This window comes from Dermacentor albipictus, chromosome 2 (genome assembly GCF_038994185.2).
Source record: "Dermacentor albipictus isolate Rhodes 1998 colony chromosome 2, USDA_Dalb.pri_finalv2, whole genome shotgun sequence".
Lineage (NCBI taxonomy): Eukaryota > Metazoa > Arthropoda > Arachnida > Ixodida > Ixodidae > Dermacentor > Dermacentor albipictus.
This window is the reverse complement of record NC_091822.1, coordinates 12,420,319-12,435,600: the sequence shown is the minus strand read 5'-3', so window position 1 is coordinate 12,435,600 and position 15,282 is coordinate 12,420,319. Positions and strand designations below refer to the sequence as shown.

General features: G+C 42.4%; 1 long non-coding RNA gene across 1 annotated transcript; it reads right to left on the bottom strand.

Annotated features, from left to right (window-relative positions):
* Positions 1–471: 471 nt before the first annotated feature.
* LOC139055878 (uncharacterized) lies at positions 472–10,662 on the bottom strand. The gene is made up of 5 exons (XR_011511963.1): positions 10,375–10,662; positions 8,997–9,050; positions 7,796–7,978; positions 3,568–6,478; positions 472–3,496 (listed from the first exon to the last, which is right to left on the bottom strand). It is a non-coding gene; the product is annotated as an uncharacterized lncRNA (long non-coding RNA).
* Between the last annotated feature and the right edge of the window lie 4,620 nt (positions 10,663–15,282).

Sequence of the window (15,282 nt, the reverse complement as noted above, 5' to 3'; positions counted from 1 at the left end):
AATATCCAATATGTAGCCTGCAGCTGCATATGCATGACACTGCAATGCCACGCAGAACCATAATGAGACCCCAAAATATTATGTAACTCATGTAGAAGGTTAATTCACCACCGCACAAGTCTCTTATAATATGTCAAAATATTCATAAGTTCAACCTATTTCCCTGTTCTAAAAGACTTAACTTACGACTTAACATTCTAAGCAAGTAAGCTACACATAACAAATAAGAGAGGCTGCACTTATGTACAAAGGAGACCCATATAATGAAGTGCAATAAAAACAATATTCCAACTTAGATTACATTATCTATGCATTACGCTATGCTTTCTGAAAACAACTGGTTGGCAATTGATAATCCAGTCTAATAGTAAAAACAGCTGTCTTACCTTATGGTACTCTTGTTGGCACTTTTTCCCACACAATTTGTGCATGTTAGCGTGATGAAAATTGATCTGAAAAACACCACATTAAAAAGTTGTGCATCAATTTTATTCTGTCATACAACATGCAACAGTGTATAAAAACCTCATAACTGACAAAAATTACAAAAATAAATACAGCAACACTTACACTGATCATTTATTTATGTTGAGAAGCATACTTTTGCAAGACTAAGTAAAATAGCTGACACAGACAATTTCACAGGTAGAAATAACTGCTAATACAATACTTTCCATAATCCAAACACGTTGACAAAATAAGTAGCACAGGCAGCTGTATTTTGTTACGGCAAAGATAGCGCATGAATGACGAGTACAAGAGGGGAAGCAGAACACATAAACAAACTATACCCAGCTGCATGCACGCAGCTGTAACAATACACATAGTGCACAAAGATCCAAAAGAAACAAAGAGGAAGATGTGAGGAAGGCTTCTTTTACTCATCACAAGTCATCCTGTAAGAGCACATTATGCACTGGCTGTAATCTATCCTCAGGACATACATGAATAAGTTACTTTAGGTGCCACATTTATAAATTACTCATACAATGTTCTTGTGATTTTCCTTATTCCAATCTTTAGCTTAGCAAGCATGACTGAGTTACGTAAAGCCTCCCTACGGCTTGGCACATATACACAAAGAAGTGTTTCTATAAACACTGGAGGTCACGGACGGATGACACATACCTCTTTTAATTCTTTTGTCTTTGTCATTATGATTACCTACCACAGTAGTCTTTTGTAGAGTGAAACACATCCAAATAACACACTGTGGGCAACCAAGTGTGAATACCTGTTCTCGATTTCTACCTTTCTCTGGCGTCCCGCTAAGGTAACAATGGCGCAAAGGATTGTCTTCCCAATGTATGCATTCCCATACAACAGGAGCAGATGATAAACCACATTAATGGTGCGTGAAATAAAGCATCTGTGCTTGACTTCCCACTGCCGCTCCCATCTGGAGTGATCTTTTTTTTTGCTTTGTATACACTAGTACAGGTGCTACGTAGTCCCCTTGGAACCCAAAGCAATTCTCACACCACAGCAGGATGTCAATTTTTTTTTAATTCTAAGCAGAACTCTCGTTATGGGGGACAATTGCGAACTTTTATTTTTGCTTTGTATCTTAATTATGTTGTTGACCTTTAAATTTAGCCACTTTACTACTTTTCTGCAGACAGGCCATTGCACCAGTGCTAGGTTTTGAAAACACCAGAGCAGGGTAGAAAGCAAGAAGAGATATTTATAATTTGGGTGCCCTCTCTGCATTACATGGATATGTTTCAATGAACGATAAGACTACTTGGTAGATAAACATATAAAAGATAAGAGAATTAAGCTCAAAGCCTACCAAATTAGTAACTGGGAATTTCATATGCAAATTAAATTTCCTGATTCCCAGTGATGAAACAGTTTTGAGAATATGTGCGAAGGCAACCAAGTGACTCATTCTCACAAAGAAAACAAAATAAAAACAAGCAAGATTACAAGAACTTCGAACTTGCAACCTTAAGTAAGACACCTGACATGACTGATTTATGTATTTACTGAGCATAAATTACAGCTAGCGCATAATCTGCTTGAACAAGATGACAAACAATGAGTTACTGTTGCTTTCTCTCTGGGGCATTTGGCTCTTCTGAACACATGCACATTGTATGGCACAGCTGCGTGGATGTAGCTGGGCATAGTTATGAGTCAGCATCACTCTGTTATTATGGTCCTTCACTATTATCGTTATAATTTATATTTGGCAAGCAGCCTAACTATCGGGTTGATCAGCTGTATTTTAAACTGACAGATTTCCGTTTCTAGCTAACATAAGGAGGCGGGTACATCCTTTCAGATTTCAAGAAACAGCTGTGCAACAGAAAGTCTACGATGACCAGTACCTTTATTATTAAGTGCCATGTACTAGATCTTTCTGCAATGAATACCTCTATTACCAAAAATTGTAGTCTGAAAAACTAATTGGAAAATATTTACAAAAGTGACAGATACTAGAACTGAATTACAATTGCAAATGTTTTCGTAAACAAGATCACAATAATTGAAGTTTTATTAATTTCAGCAAAATGGCTGACCTCCTATTATTGAGGCTAGTCAGTGCTGAAGGTATTGTTAGTTTGTAGGAGTCCTCAGACTGACAGCTCTGAAATATTTATCGCCATACTTGGTGGAACATGCTTTGCTGTTGCAGATATTACTTAGCCACAAAACATTTTGTAAGCTTTATGGGACAATTCTGTGTGGAAGATAAACCTTTCTGATCATGTCTTTTTGGGTTGTGTATCTCGGAACTGGTGCTAGTCTGAGTTCTTACAAACTAGACGTTATAGAGTACGGTAATTATAATGCCTGCCAGTGCTATAAATTTCTGTTAGCGAACATTGTCGCATTGTCATGAAGCAGTTATGTTCAATTTTTAGCGGCAGTCACTGCTGAAACACTCAGTACAAAGCACAAAACAAAGATATGGAGTCAAAATGTAAATGTCGAACAAAGTTATAGTCAATTCTTCATTTCACAGAACTGTCTTTTTTTCTGTTAGTTTGCCAATACCAATTGCACATACACAAACATTTGAGTATTGCAATTCTGGTAAATGCAGGAAATTTCAGTGTTTAACAGAAGCCCTTGGGAAGACAGCCCAGAGTCGCTTCAACAAAAAGACTTGCGTTCAATTAGCGTTTCTAGGTTGTAGGTCACTATAGCAAGGGGCATGTTTTGCCGATTGAATATTACTCGAAACAGTCTTATTATTCGTGCTAGAGGCTTGAAAAGAGAGCAAATTGTAGAGTTCTTCATGCAGATGTCATATATGTCAGTATTTCTTTAGCTGCTTCTTGAGTTATGTCCTACACAATGGGAAAATACACTGATCTTTGCGGGCACTTTCTTGTGTAAATTTTCACAAAAAGCAGTGTGCTGTAGCTACCTCAGCTCTTTGTAGACTGCAAAGTGCCGATATCTATTCAAAGAGCATGTAAAGTTACTAGAAGTATGCAAAATTAGTAGGCAGGCAGAGAGGCCTGCCTACTAATCTTGCATACTTCTCATGCTATTGTGAAAAAAAACTATTGAATATACTTTAACAACATTTTCTCACAATAGCATGAGAATAACCTTATGCACTTATAGTTGTCCTATACTTCGAAATTTGGCATACATACTCTTCAAGATATGCAGAATGCTGATGTCTAATTGAAATTGCAATCTGTAAAATTATTTAATGTGGCCTAATATATTTTTGCATAGTTCCAGTAATTGTACAAGCCATTTGGATAGGTATCACCACTTTGCAGCATACGAGTAGCTAAATAAGATACAGCATGAAGCTATTTCTGAAAATTTTATACACAGGAAAGTGCCCACAAAAATATTTTGCCACTGTGTAGGACATAACTGAAAAACAGCAGCTACACAAAAATAAATGACAATTCAAATCTAATAAAACACTTTATGAATGACAGTATATTCAAATCTCTAGTACAAATATATAGAAGTTGTTTCGAAGAGTTAATAAGGGGGTGTCAGTGTATTCTACCAAAGTGTTAGAAAATGCCTTCAAGCATACCATGGGGAGCTTTATAAATAGCACACGCACGCATCTGCCTAAAAAGCCCCATGCCCTGCTTGAATTCATTAGTCATTTTTGCACTCTGTTGTATGTCACCATTTGCATCCCTTAACATAGAGTGCACGAAACCAAAAACAGCCTATTACCGTATTTACTCGCATAATGATTGCACTCGCGTAATGATCGCACTCCTAAATTTTGTCGTCAAAATTCGATTTTTTTAATTTCCCATGTAACGATTTCACCCCGAACTTGCCGTAGTGATGTGTCATGTGCCAAATCTAGCTAATAATGATCGCGCTTACCATCTGTCGACTGCTATGCGAACGACTCTTCAAGACAAACCAAGCAGACTGCATGCAAAAAACTTTCTTAAGCAGATGCCCCATTTCATTCCTTTCATCACTTTCTGCACTTCTACGACAAAAAAAAGCTACAACCAAACTTTCCTTTATTATGTGTAGGCTTTATAATGGTTGTGGTCAACAAAAACAACGAAAAAGGCGTCTTTCGATTCTTCTCATCTGCACTTGTGGGCACGCAACAAATCGCGAGCGGCAATGATAGCAGCCACGTTTACACTGATACGTTAGAAGTGTCCCCTATTCATTCACCGACGTTTGTAACGCAGCTAAGATATTCGCCCACCCTTAGCGGAAACGTGCCACATTAGGATAGTGGTGAAGACAAATGCCGCAGTTTCCGCAGCATGCCCACCATGTGTTCCTATGTCACTGGCAGAGCTAAGCGCGCCCATCTCTGTCCCCTCAAAGTGGGCATGGCTATGCTATTGCCGCAAACTCGCCGATGTTATTCATTACTAATATGGAAGAAACTGTTTGAATGCACTGTAATGTACTCACGAGAAGAAAAACGCAATCAGCGCGTTCGGCTTGCTCTGCCGGCCACCATTTTTTTTCGTGTCCTGCACTACATACAGCAGCAGCCGCCTATTTGTTGACCTGTTGTCATCCCATAGTAAATGCCAGATAATATATTTTTTTCTTTTTGCGGGAAATTTAACCAGCGTAATGATCGCACCCCTGAATTTGAGTCAATTTTTTTACAAAAAAGTGCGATCATTATGCGAGTAAATAGGGTAACACACTGAATTTTTAGCCTGTAAAGGGGTTGTATACAAATGGGGGCAGCCAACTCTAGTGTGACAATAAACAAATATTTGTTTTCACAATATTGAAACCAGTCATAAAATATATCCTCACAAATTTGGAAATGAATAACCAAAGAACCTTGCTGATTGTCTTATTGGGGTCCTAAACAAGATCTTTTCATGTTTATAATTCCTAGTTTAATTCACTTTCTCTAGTAAATGGGCTCTGACCTAGACTACTCAGTGTAGGAGACTAACCCAGACCTGGAAGCCAATATTTAAATCTGAAATAAAGACATTCATCCCACGAACACGTCACTGCTATGTCATCAGAAGCGTGCATCCATGGACATATAGTCTGTAAAATAATTTTTACATGATCTGTACTGTTACTCTTGTACTAATAAATTGGGAAATGCACTTGCTATTTAACGCACTGCTGTAAACCTTTGTGTTTGAGAAATGCAATACTCAAAAGTGTAACACAACCAATGTGTGCATGAAACCTACGATGCCTTTGACATTCGTCAGTGTGGCAAATAGGCACTGAGAAATGCCAAGGGCATCATAGCTTTCTTGTTTGAAACCTTGTATGTGAGTACATTACTGGTATCTTTGCAGTGAAAGGAAGTCGCATTATTATCAGACTTATGAGGGGAACTCATGTTTCTCTAGTTTAATATTTTCTTTTTTGTGCTCCTATATTCTTGACTTTTCCAAGAATAATGGGTGTTTGAAATAAGTACTCTATATTGCTCTTAAATTTTTCCTGCACAAGAGCCCACGTTAGGTTACATTTCTTGAACCCTTTGCAGTGCTGTAGATTATCAAAAGAAAGAAAAAAAATGCTGTAAGTTTGCATTTTAGCCTTCTGTATAACAAGTATGAACCTATCAATTACATACACAAGTACGAAACAACTACGAAAAACTGGGCATAAAGACATACATTATAATACCAGGAATCGATGGTGAGAATTCTAATAGAAAGGAACCATTAAAAACTCGGCACTAAAGACACATATTAATTATAATAACACAAGTATTTGCTAAGAATTTGAAGAGACAAATAGAATGTCTCTTCAAATCACTCCACCCCAACATTCGTCCATGGTTCGATGAGTGACCACAGTTGGTGATGCTGTTTGGATAAGTTGCGGTGGAGGTGCAGCTGTGAAATAGGTGGAACATGTAGAGGGGCCACCAAAGGTTGCATGCTGGTTGCACAGCAGGCTGCCTTGATCTCCAGACTCACTCGACACTCATGCGTTGAGCCTGGTTATACGCCATTTGCAAAAAGGCCTTGCCCGAGTGTGTGGTACGGCTTTGGTAAAATTTCTAGGCAACCTGAAAAACATAGATCGATATCTATAAGCACCACAATATTCTTCACCATAGGGCACACCTGAAGTTTACCATCGGCACATAGCAGATAATGAAAACAGACACAAGCCACCAGACTTCAGGTATAAAAATGTGCAAAGCTGCTTATAGGATGGAATGTTTCATTTTGTCTTTTGTAGAACAATAATAGTATCTTAACATAAAATCAAGTTTACTTTGCCCTCCTTAAAAAAACTTAAAATTATGGGGTTTTACTTGCTAAAACCACTTTCTGATCATGAGGCACGCCGTAGTGGAGGACTCCGGAAAGTTCGACCGCCTGGGGTTCTTTAATGTGCACCTAAATCTAAGTACAAGGGTGTTTTCGCATTTCAACCCTATCGAAATGCGGCCGGCGTGGCCGGGGTTCGATCACACGACCTCGTGCTCAGCAGCCCAACACAGCCACTGAGCAACCACGGAGGGCATGGCCCTCCCTATTTGTGTAAGTAGGCTATTCCATGCGAGCTGTACCAACCTGGCACACGACCACTTGAAATTTTTTTTTTAAAAACTGGAGGCCCTTCAATATAGCGCAAATGTTAATTTCAAGAAATACTTAACTTAAAAAGTTTTTTTACTGGCGCAAGCACTAAGTGAGATTTTGTGTAATGCACCAATCTATGCATCATAAAAGGCATAGCAGAAAAATTGGTTCCTTCATTAAGGGGCCAAATTTTTCAGGACAATAAAGAGAGGCCTTACACCAAAAATTGAACTGCTTATTAGCCACTGCTCAGTTTATTATGGGTCATTAAAATGGACAAAATGGCCTATTAACTTTATTTTCATGAATCTGGCTTACAGCAAAAGCTGCAAATTTATGTAATCCACATATTTAGGAGTTGTGCTGCATGCAAAAACTGGTTTCAGGAACATAAATTATGCAGCAGTGCACAGAGATGAGGATGAACTAGCAAAAAAAGTCAGTTTTGGTGTGTTTATCGGCATACTTACTATTGAGGCAGTCCTAGTAAATTTATGCCCACTACCATGTATGAGTGTACACTGTATTGTTTTTAGATTGCTAAAGCTTTATCAGAGCAGTTTTTTGTTAAGCAAGAAAAAAAATTGTACAAGTGGTCTCCTACTGGTTTCAAAATTTGCAGCGCATTTCGTGTAATCCACATAGCCTTTTGGCGGCTAAGGCAAACTGCGTGGACTTGAGCATCCCTGCACAGATAGCAGGGAGTCTAAACTGCTTTGAAGTTAACTCTTTCATTGCTGAGTGGCTACAAGCCACTTCACTCAAAAAGTTGCCACTTAATCACATGTATTTACCTTAATCTTTCTGTCGGCTTCCAGCCTGCTTGGCATCATCACGAAGGCTGCCAACTCCCTAGTGGACGTAGTCAGGACACGGTGGGGGCAGGACAGCAGGAGCTGCCAAAGGCTTCGAACTCTCTAGTGGACGTAGTCAGGACACGGTGGTAGGATGCAAGAGCGGGAGCCACCAGAGTGTACCTGCAGCAAATTTTCACAAATGCTCTTAGTCCTACCATGTCACAATTTACAAGAAAAATTCAGCTGTCTGTGTAACATGGATACCAATACAAATAAATGTAAACAGTTAGGTCCTACAACACAACTAGAACATCGACAAAGAAGAAATGGTACTTATGCTTACGAAAATCCAAGCAATAAAAAAAAAGAATGTGCATCCGATTTGTGCATGGAAGCTCAATGGAAACCCGAGCTCATACCATCAAATGATCTGCTAGTCAACTGCAAGCCTCTTAAAATGTCATTGTATATTTTTTACATGCACTATGTTAAGCTGCATTAAAACAAGTTCAGCATCTCTAGATATAAGTAATCACGAAGCAATTCAATTAATGAATTCCAGTGGTCGATAATGCAACAAAGTGCATGCTCTGATGAAGCTGGCCAAACTTGGTAGTGACAAATAACAATGTGGTTCCCTACATCTTGTTTTTCTGGCTTTCGCTGTAGCATTAAAATACACAAGAAATTTCACATTCCTGACATTTAACCCTGCTAATTTTTATTCCATAATGCATAATACTGCAGCCAGAGCAATAATGCTGTCTTTTAATCATAAATAGTGATAGAACAAGAAATTTTACTGGAGCTAATGTTTTGACAAGAAAACTTATCTCCTTCTCTTTGTCGAAACATTGGCTCCAGTGATGCTCCTTGTTCTACAGCTCTTCATCATTTCAAGTCTCTGTCTTCCTGTGCACCTCTGCACTTTCAATGTTGTATCAATGAAATTGTAATAACGGAGAATTAGTAAATGTAGCTGATGAAGAACTTGGGCTTGTTGGTAGACAATGACAGAGTAACTGCGCAACATAGAGATACGGACAATTGGAAAATTACTCATCTCGATGTAAAAGTATTACCCTTTGCACAATAATGCTGAAATGAATAAAGGCCAGGAAAGTGGACACAAAAATTACAACAAATAGCATCATATGCTAATGAGATATGCGAAAGTGCCTGCTACGATCTGTCTCACCCACAACGTGCTGGATAAGATGGCGTCTTCTGGATGTTGGCATTTCTTGAATACCTAAAATAAAGTACATTTCAAAATTACAAAAATACACAGAACAGCAGTAGCAGAGGAGATAACGCATTGTTGAGTAAAAGAAAGTAAACTAATCTCTGATGCAGTGCAGACGAAATTTCCTTTATTAAATTAGTAGAATAATACACCACACTTCATTTCATTCAATGCTGTGAGCGTTTCTTGGTACAAGAAAGAAAGGTATTTCTGCATGAAAACAGAAAAATAATTATAGCCTTCTACTTTTACAAATTATGCGACAGTGACTAAGCCAACTACAGCAGTATATACTTAAAATTGTTATATGCACATTACAATAGCCAAGACAGGATAAACTTGGGTTTACATGCAGATCACCAGGAGGTACCACTTTGCAATCAATTCATTTCTGCTTGCCAAATATCTGCACTAACATAAGACTACTAATAAAAAGCATCCGTATATACTGTACTGGCGTATACTGTACTGTATACTTATTCCTGTATCTTGCTGATAAATCCACTCCTGTAACAGTCCCAGTGGGACTAACAGTATGCTAAATAAAAAAAAGACCCTCTTTTTCATAAAACACCGGACTCAAAATAGAAAATCCAGTAGGAATACCACAACTTCTGTGCATAACACAGCCAGGTTTTGTACGCCTAGTAGGATTTACTATATAAAGGTTGCAGCAAATTCATGCTTTTAAATATTTACCACCATGAAAATAAAGATTACATAAAAAATAATAACATTATACATCGGCTTAGATTGTCAGCTAACGTGTTTTGTGTTTTCTATTTACAGCCAAATGCACACAAATTTTTTTCTGTTTCAGCGCTTTTAAAGCGCTGTCTGTTCGCTTGTGCATGCAGCCGCTTTACCGCTCTTAAGATATCTGTGCTGCCACATCGCCTGACACTGCCATACAGCGTTGTAGCGCTTTTATTATTCGCGGTAATATACCTAAAGCGCTAGTAAATCTTCAGAATACACAAGCTGTCTTTTCGACTACCTGTCTTCGCCAGCGAAAGTCACACTGGTGCTAGTATTGTATCTACACTTCAAGTTACGCAGTAGTTGATATTATACGGATTTTTCGATGCGACAGGCCACTCGTCACCGGAGTCGTTAAGAACGGTGTTTCTCCTGGCAGTACAGCTTTGCAATAATATCAGATGCTCTCCTGAGGCTTCCGTCTGCCAGTAGTATTTTCGCATACATACGCGCACGCATGCCCAAGAAACGTCTGTGAACTGCCAAGAGAAACGTGGCGCAAAATGTAGCCATACCGGAAGGGCCGAGTCCGCGCCGTTTGTAAACTCGGAACAAAAGCTGATATGCTTACCTGAGACGTTAAGAGAAATATGGCACAGGTCCCCGCTGGTAGTGGTTCGTATGCATCTGGTCGTCTCTGTCCGTTGCGATCTCCCATATCACAATGAAAGATGCAGTGCAAACCGAAAGACGAAATCGGCGATGCGCTGCTGCTGGCGGCGGTCCCCTCTTCGCAATCACACAGCACGGACAGAAGCAGTTGCAGTTGCAGTTGCAGAAGCAAACAGTTGCAGTCGCACCTAGCGCAGCGATTTCAGAACCACTCAACGACAACGCACTCGCGCGTGATACAGCGCAACTTTAAAATGGCGTCATGCTATTGACGGCTTCGGCTTTGGATCATTTTGTATCTGCACAACTGAGCAAAACAGTTGCGCTAGTTTCGGTTTTGTTTCCTCGCGTTGAAATAAAAACTGTTTTGCTCACTGATAATTTTACGTCACTTAAGTAATGTTCACGAATGAAACAGCCATGAATTTAACACGCGTGTTGAAATGCCCGCTACGTTCACTTGGCAGAAGCAAAATTTGCCCGTCCGAGCGTGGTTACGTTTGAAATATCTATCGGGGGGCTGTCGGAGCATGCTCGAAGTGTGAAGACGCGGCGTAATTGTCCTTAATTTACTTAGCTATAACGGTGCGGCTGCCCTTTATTTCTGTCGAGTGCAGTTTGCTCTGATGTGAGGTAGAACTACAAAGCCGCCCATGTTACTGAATGATCTAGTGCACCTGAAGCTGCCAGAACTCCGGTATTTCCTCCACAAGTTCTTGCGACTGTGTGCCGTTGTCACCAAATGCGAGCGTAGTCATTTGGCGGAGATTTAGCAACACATTTTCTAGAACTATCGTTCACCGCTCTCTCACGGCATGGAGAAGCAGCGTGGTTGGTCTTTAGTGAAAATTTCTATTTATTGCGAATTTTGCGATAGCAATTATATGGACACAACCGTCGAAATATATCTGTCGGTGTTACCGTGAGCTTTCGTATAAAGTTAAGTGCGATAACATCCTATCCCGCGCCGTTGGCTGTGCGCGTTAAAGGAAGTTTTTGAGGCTGAGCCGGGCTCCATGGGCGCCCCAAGTATGTATAGGAGGTCACGTGATAAAACGCGCGCAAGCCGGGAGAGGGATGCGCTAGTTTAGCGCGCTTCTCCTCCTCTAGCCGTTTCTCTAGCCCGGTCTTGCGCCACCCTCGCTCTGTTTTGGTGAATTTCCGATGGACGCAAAGCTGGGGGGAGGGGGGGGGGGCGCTCAGATAACGCAATTTTGCGGAGACGCTTTGACGGAAGAGGCAGCAGAAGCGTTCGGTCCGCTCTGTTCGCGCCCTTCGTCACGCCAACGCTGTGACAGCGAGTGTTCGCCGTCATTGAGTGAGATCTGTTGTTTGCACGTACGCGCGTGAGCCAGTGCTTCCTAATTTAAGGAGTAAGTGAATGTTTACTGCAGTTTATTCAGCCGATGAAACAACGAACCTTGGTTCGGGCAATAGTTCGTGCAGTGGTTCATGCAGCATTGGGGCGAAACTGCTGTATTTTTGTTTTTATATTTCTAGGGGGTTCCAAAGCAGTGTTGCGTACGCTAATATTTGTTTCTGGCCGCGGAACGCAACGCACTGCGGTAGCCCAGTGGCTTTGGTGTTGCGCTCCTGAGCTCGACGCGACGGGTCCAACCACAACCGCGGCAGTCACATTCCAACGGGGGCAGAATGCGAAAACGCGCGTAGCCGTGCATTCCGTACACGTTAAATAACCCGAGCTGCTAAAAATAAATCTGCAGCTTTCCATTACCGTGCGCCTCATAACAAGATATTGATTTTGGAACTTAAATCTTCAAAATTTAGTTCAAGTCGCGGAATTACATTTACAATCGACACTGTTGACTGCACCTACTGAACTTATCTCTTTGCTGTGCTCTCTTTAGTAGCCAATACTTTTTTTTAGATTTACTTATGGTCAGAATCCAGTGTGACAAATCCAAGTTTTCCTTATCATGGGAATCCAGCTATCGCTTAAAGGGGTTGGGACACCAAATTTTGAGGCTATAAAAAGCATGTTGCAGGCTGCTTCCGTATGCAAGGACACCCAGAACGAGGTATCGGACGCTGCAAATATTTCAAAATAATTTTAATTCAGCTCCAAAAAGTCATTAAAAACTCCTTCTCGTAGTCGAGACCCATCGCTAGCGCGGCAGCTACTACGTCACAGAGGAGGAACGAAAATATTGACGTCATAGCACACCAGCACAAAAACGTGACGTGTGATGAGTAGCGATGAAATGCCGATTACGGAGCCTGCTGAGCCGAGCTACCGAGCATAACCTCCACTATGACCGAGCTGCAGGCATATAGAAATCCTTTCTTAATGCAAAGAAGGGGTAAGGCGTGCAGACACAGACACAGGAGGAGAGAAGTGGACAACACGAACGCCGCACGGCGGCCCGCGAATGGCATACTGCGTGCAGCGAGTTGCCGTGCCGACGGGCCTTTGCACGTTTGAGGGTACAACAGTAGCCGGCCGACTCCGAAAGGGACCAGGATATGCGGCGTTCGTGTTGTCCGCTTCTCTCCTCGCATAGTCGCATAGTTCGGCAGCTCGGAGCGGTCTCTCCTTCGCTTGGCCTTTCTCAATGTGAAGGCCCGTCCACGTTACCGGCACGGAAACTCGACGCACGCCGTTTGCCGTTCGCGGGCCCCCGTGCGACGGCGGTTTTGCTCGCGAACGGCCAGATTTCCTAGCTGTAGAGAGCACGGGCCCGGGACCCATTTGTTCAGCAGCCTTACGGCGAAGCGGCCAATCAGCTTCCGAGGAGTGGTCACTCTGTGCACCGACGGCAGCTTCACCGCCTCTGATCGTTCGGCGCCGCCGATATCGTGGCTAGGCCTTTTCCGGTTCACTTCGAAGCTAACGCTTACGGCGCTTCGGAATGAATCACCGACTCCCACAAGCCGCAATATTTCCTTACCGTTGTTGTCGCTCTTCGCAATAATTATAATAATCGCGACATGCACTTTGAATCGCCAATTGTTTACCTCTGGCAGAGCCCGCGTATGCGCGAGCAGACGACGCAGCATAGTTTTACGTCACTATTTTTTGTGGCCCACGTGACCAAGCCATGTTGCGTTTCCTCCTCTGTGACGTCATAGCATCCCCCGGAGCCCAGAAACCGAAACCGAAATCGCTCGGTATAATAATGCTATTATTAAATTATTTATCGGATATATATGAATCCCGCTGTGTGTATCGTGCTCCCTGAAGCATGACGCAACGTTTGAATCAACAAACGCATGAACGAAAATTGTGATGTCTCCACCCCTTTAAGCGTGTGAGGTATCAACAAACATGGTCAAGGAAAATCAATATATAGAGTTCGAAGTAATTGCAGAACATGACAAGGATGAAAGAATGATACACGGCATTACAACCAGGACAGGAACCCGAGGGCCTGCCTAAAACAGAAGAGTTTATCTGGTATTTCTTCTCCTGCATTAAAATCTTTCTCTCGCCAGACTCATCTCGAATATCAGAGGAATGGCGATCTTCCATGACTCTTAGCGTGCTATTGAGAGTCAAACGACCCATGCGGGAATGTTGACTCTTCTTTCTGACTCTACTCGCGCAAAAGTGGGTCTTCGGAAGAAAAAAGAGAGTCAAGTTGCCGTGACTCACTTTTTACTCTCTTTTTTCTTAGAGTGAGGGGTTCCAGCAGCATAGCACAGTTTCTAATGAATCGGCGGTAAAAGTTTACCAGGCCTAGAAACTGGCGCAGCTTAGTGATTGAAGCTGGCTTGGGGAACTCCATGATGGCTTGCACTTTGTGGGGAAGAGGGCGGATGCCGTTGTTATCCAAGCGATGGCCGAGAAAATCAAGCGATGGTACTCCGAACTCGCTCTTGGCGGTGTTGACGACGATACCATTTGCTGATAGGCGCTCAAAAAGCTGATGGAGATGTTGGAGGTGCTCTTCGTGGGATGAGCTTGCCACAAGCAAGTCATCAACGTAGGCGAAAACGAACGGCAGACCACGTGTGACTGTGTCGATGAACCGCTGTGATGTCTGTGCAGCATTCCGGAGACCGAAAGGCATTCTCAAAAATTCAAAGAGGCCAAATGGGGTAGTAATTGCTGTTTTTGGAATGTCTTCTTGTGCGACAGGAATTTGGTGAAAGGCTCGCACCAGGTCAATTTTGGAAAATACTGTAGTGCCATCCAGTGCCGACGTGAAATCTTGGATGTTAGGCAGTGGGTACCGATCCGGAATGGTTTTTGGGTTCAGGGATCGGTAGTCCCCACACGGCCTCCAGTCACCTGATTTCTTGGGGACCAAATGGAGCGGAGACGCCCAGCTGCTGGACGATGGTCGTACGATTCCAAGTTCTAACATGTGTTCGAACTCTGCTTTGGCAATTTTGAGTTTGTCCGGAGCGAGTCGTCGTGGGCGAGCAAATACAGGTGGACCAGTTGTTATGATGTGATGACGTACATGTACATCATGTTGTACGGGCTTTGTCCAGTCTGGTGGTCGCGTGAGGTTGGGGAACTGTTGAAGGAGGCAAGCAAAAGGATCACCAGCAATAGTTGAGGTTGGGACGACTATAGGCGAGTCAGAGGAAACGACGCCATGAACAGACAATAAGGTAGCAGTGTCCAGCAGGCGTTGGCGTTTCACATCGACGAGCAGTCCGTGGTGGTCCAGGAAATCAGCGCCAATAAGAGCACGGCGAACATCAGCGACGAGGAAAACCCAACGGAACACGCGGCGCAGGCCAAGATTCAGGGTGAGGGACCGCGACTTGTAAACAGGTATCCTGCTACCGTTGACAGCTTGAAGATAGGAGGTCGGTGGTGTAGTTCGGTCGGAACGTTGCGCGGGAATAATGCTGACCTCCGCCCCGGTGTCCACCAGGTATTGCTGGCCCGTGG